The following is a 4,708-nucleotide window of genomic DNA, read 5'->3' as shown; positions in this document are numbered from 1 at the left end:
GTTATATGCTATATATATTATATATATTCAACTAAGAAATATCTAGCTAGCTAAAGCTGTAAAAATGAAGGTGAAAGGTGAAACAAGATGTCCCTGGTACGGGGCGCATGGATGGCGCAGTCGTTAGGCGTCTGCCTTCGGCTCAGAGCGTGATCCTGGGGTTCTGGGATCAAGCCCCACATCCGGATCCTCCGCTGGGAGCCTGCTTCTTCGTCTCCCACTCCCCCTGATTGTGTTCCCTCTCTCGCTGGCTGTCTCTCTCTGTCAAATAAATTTAAAAAACCTTTAAAAACAAACAAAAAAAGATGTTCCTGGTAAACAAAAAACCTGCAGTAACCCAGACTGAAACATACGGCACAAGGACAGACATATAAGCCAGTGAAATAGAATTGAGATTTGAGAAATAGAGCCATACATCTATAGCCAGTTGAGTTTTCACAACTTAAATTTTTCACAGTTTAAAGGGGAAAAAATAGCCTGATCTTCAACAAATGTTGGGGTAACTGCATGTTCACATGTAAATGAATGATGTTGGGCTGCTACCTTGAGATATATAAAAAACTTAAAACCAACCAAAGGCATCTGTAGGAGCTAAAATTCAAAACATCTTAGAAAAAAAGATAGGTGTAAGTATTCTCCAAAGTAATGGCAGTTAAGAAAGGTCACCAAAATCACAAGAAAAGAAAAAGTACATATATTTATCATGTTTGAAAATGCTTTTGTTTCCAACAACACTGTCAAGAAAGTAAAGTGATAACAGAGAATGGAAGGAAATATATGTAAAGCATATATCCAAGTGTCTAGGAACCAGAACATACAAAGAATATCTACAACTCAGTAATAAAAACCAACCCAATTAAAAATGGAAAAAACCTTGAATAGACATTTCTCCAAAGAAGAAAATAAGCACACGAAAGATGCTCAACATCATGTCATTTGGGGGATACAAATCAAAACTAGAATGAGTTAACCTCTTCACATTTTCTCAGATGAGTATTTTAAAGAATGGGAAATAACAAGCTTTTGCAAGAACGGGGAGATTTTGGAAAACTCAAAGTGGGATTGGTAATATAAAATTGTTTAGCCTCTTTGGGAAGATTTTGCAGTTCTTTAAAAAGTTAAACTTTGAATTACTGTATGACTCAACTACTCCTAAGCATAAACCCAGGAGAATTAAAAACATATCCACAAAATAGTTGCTATACAAATGTTTATAGCAGCATTATATTATTGAGGACATGATGCCTGTTTTAGCAAAAAACTTTATAAAACATAGGTAAATATCCTGATGTAGTTCAGGATATAGAGAAGGGGTATGAATGTATCTATGTATATAATTTGCAAAGAACTTAATTTATGTCCTTAAGCTCATCCTGGAGCAGCTTATTCTCTTTCACTTGTTAAGTTCTTAACCCAGTCTCCCATTCTTTAACCAAAGTCCTTGCCTCCTATGCTTTGTATATGATTGAAGATACCAATCAGGATGTTTTACTGGTTTCTAAGCTCCAGTCCTGCCCTCTTTTCCCTAATGAGTTATCTACATTTCTGTTGATCTGCCCTCCAGTCTTAAAAGAAAGGGTGTTTTTCTTCTTTAATGTTTAAGGAAAACTTCATCTTTGTTCCTTGTTTCTTCTACATTTCCCTCTAAGAATTTGATTCCATAATTTACCATGTCCTCTACCTCCATCCTTTTATTTTATTACTCCCACAGAATAATGAGCATACTTAAGTATTTTTATCACTGACATAGTTGTCTCTTTGATCCTGCAATCCATTCTAACTACTGCTCCTTTGTTCTTTTTTGCATTAAACTTCTTAAAGGATTTTTTTAAAGATTTCATTTAGTTATTTGATAGAGCACAAGCAGTGGGGGTGGCAGAGGGAGAGGGAGAAGCAGACTCCTTGCTGAGAGGAGCCCAACATGGAGCTCTGTCCCAGGACCCTGAGTTCATGACCTGAGCAGAAGGTAGACATTTCAGCGACTGAGCCACCATTAAACTTCCTAAAGAAGTTAACATCCATCTTCCATATAATCCTCAGTCTATTTCAGTCTGACTCCATATAGCATTCACTAAGTATTTTAACCAAGAGTGTGAGTGACGTCCTGGTTAGTACAAGCCACTGCAGATGTTCCTCCTTTACTTTGTACTTGTCTACTGCTGTAGACTATAGTAGGATTTTCTATATTTGTAAGATTTCAGATGCTGTTTGAAAGCAACTTTATGCACATAATTTATTGGCATGGGGTGGTCTTGATTTCTATGTAAGAAACCAAGATAAAGTGTTGGTGTATTTTCACTTTTTAATATTGGCTTTTGAAAAACTAAGTTCATCTTAATATTCTATGTAAGAATATTCTTTGTAATTCTGTGAAAGAATTTGGACTAGACAAATGGAATTTTGGAATCTTTAGAATTTATAGAACTGTTTTAAAAGATGTCAAAATCAGGGGCACCTGGGTGACGCAGTCGTTAAGCGTCTGCCTTTGGCTCAGGGCGTGCTCCCGGTGTTCTGGGATCGAGCCCCACATCAGGCTAGGAGCCTGCTTCTTCCTCTCCCACTCCCCCTGCTTGTGTTCCCTCTCTTGCTGGCTGTCTCTATCTCTTCAAATAAATAAAAAAATTTAAAATTAAAAAAAAAAAAAAAAAATGTCAAAATCTAACTTCTATCTTTACAAGTCACCGTTAAGAATTAAAGATGGGTGTGCCTGGCTGGCTCAGTCTGTAGAGCATGTGATCCTTGATCTTGGGGTTGTGGGTTTAAACCTCACTGCGTAGAATTTACTTTTTTTAAAAAAAGAATTTATGATGTAAAATTAAGTGGTCAAACTATCACCACAGCCTTAGGTGAATTGTGCTTGAGTCAGGTTTATATCCATCAGATCTCTGCTAATGGAAACACCTAGTCTAGCTAATTATATCATTTATAGATTTTTCAAAAATCAAGATTGCGTCTAAGAAATGTCATACAGGGGCACCTGGGTGGCACAGTGGTTAAGCGTTTGCCTTTGGCTCAGGGCGTGATCCCAGCGTTATGGGATCGAGCCCCACATCAGGCTCCTCCGCTATGAGCCTGCTTCTTCCTCTCCCACTCCCCCTGCTTGTGTTCCCTCTCTCACAGGCTGTCTCTATCTCTGTCAAATAAATAAGTAAAATCTTTAAAAAAAAAAAAAAAAAGTCATAGAATAAATACATTCTTAAACTTCAGGTATTCATCAAGGTTACTTACGACTCATGGATTTCTTTTGAATTCTAACTTTGCTAGTTGCTAGCCATGTGATCTCACCTAAACATTGAATTTTTCTAAACCACAGATTTTGCTTTACTTTAAGATGTTAATGGTATTTTAACACTTCCTTTATGACTTAGTGTAAGTATTATGCACTGTGTGTAGTAATCAATAAATTGTAGCCATCTTATTAGTATTATCACTTTTTAAAATAATCATCTGTTCATTTTCTGCTTTCCCACTGGATTAAAAACATTTTTTCTGTTTTATCACTTTTTTAAGCTTTAATTTAAATTCCATTTAGTTAACATACGCTGTAATATTAGTTTTAGATGTACAATATGGTGATTCAGAACTTAAATACAACATCTGATGCTCATCACAAGTACACTCCTTGATACCCATGACCCATTTTACCACTTCCCTTATCATTCGATTACAAACTTTTTGAGTCCAAAACTTTTTCGGGTTTGTATTTCCAAAACTTACCTAGCCCAAAGTCTGTCTTATAGTTGTGATGCAAATTGAAGACAAACTAAGTCTTTTTTTTCCTGGGCTTTGGGTCTCTTCTTCTCTGCTTGGTTTTTAGTTAACGGCAGTTAGGCCAGTTTTACCTAGAGCAGACTTTCTCTAATGCACTCAACATCAGTAAATCCAACTTTTGTGAGAAGTTAAATGATGCTGGCAAAGTTTTCATTCATTAGTCTTTTCCTCAGTTTCATTTGTGCTAGACGTATCAGTGGATGGGCATACGTGGATAGCAGTAGATAAAAGATTACATTTCATGGGAATTATGTTTTTGGTATTTTTTCCAATCCAGGTCTGTTTCTTTGAGACATTATCTTTTACGTTTATTGGTTTCCCAAATGTTAAACAGTACTGTATTTCACTAGCTACTTTTATAAAGATTAAATTATGAAATGTTTGTTCTATATCCCCTGAATCTCCACTGTCGTGAGTCATGTGTGTCTCTGTTGGTAAGTAAGGATACCTTTTTTTTTTTCAAAAAACATAAAACAGGCTACGTTCATTAAGTTACTTGAGAATACTGTATATTTAAGTATACATTTGCTGCATTTACCAGCAATGACCCAGACTGAGTTTTATGAACTTAAGTGTGTGCCTTTTTGGGTATTATGTGTATGTATATACCATGTACGTGTCTTTAAATAGTTTGGTTGTAGAATTTACATTGAGGATTGCAGTGTACATTTTTGAAAATCATATTTTGATTTAAAAAAATACAATTCTAATAAGAGACATATAAGACCACGTAATGGTCAAAACACTAAGGTAGTTCTGAGAAAATGTATTAAGACCAGTGTTTGTTGATTTTACTATTAGGACATTCTTCCCAAGGACTTTAACAATATAATAATCCTTTCATCTTTGGATATTAGTGTATCCAAAGATACAATATATTATTTCATTATTTTTGTTAGTTTTTAAGGCTACCAGCAGTTTGCTTTTAGTAAAATAC

The 4,708-nt window shown here is 35.5% G+C and overlaps 1 protein-coding gene across 1 annotated transcript in view; it reads left to right on the top strand.

Annotated features, from left to right (window-relative positions):
* LOC103679221 (zinc finger X-chromosomal protein) overlaps positions 1-4,708 on the top strand; it is a 22,251-nt gene that overhangs the window by 10,523 nt on the left and 7,020 nt on the right. The gene's annotated exons all lie outside the window — the stretch shown is intronic.

This window comes from Ursus maritimus, assembly GCF_017311325.1.
Source record: "Ursus maritimus isolate PB19 chromosome Y unlocalized genomic scaffold, ASM1731132v1 scaffold_Y3, whole genome shotgun sequence".
Lineage (NCBI taxonomy): Eukaryota > Metazoa > Chordata > Mammalia > Carnivora > Ursidae > Ursus > Ursus maritimus.
This window is presented reverse-complemented; position numbering and strand designations above follow the sequence as displayed.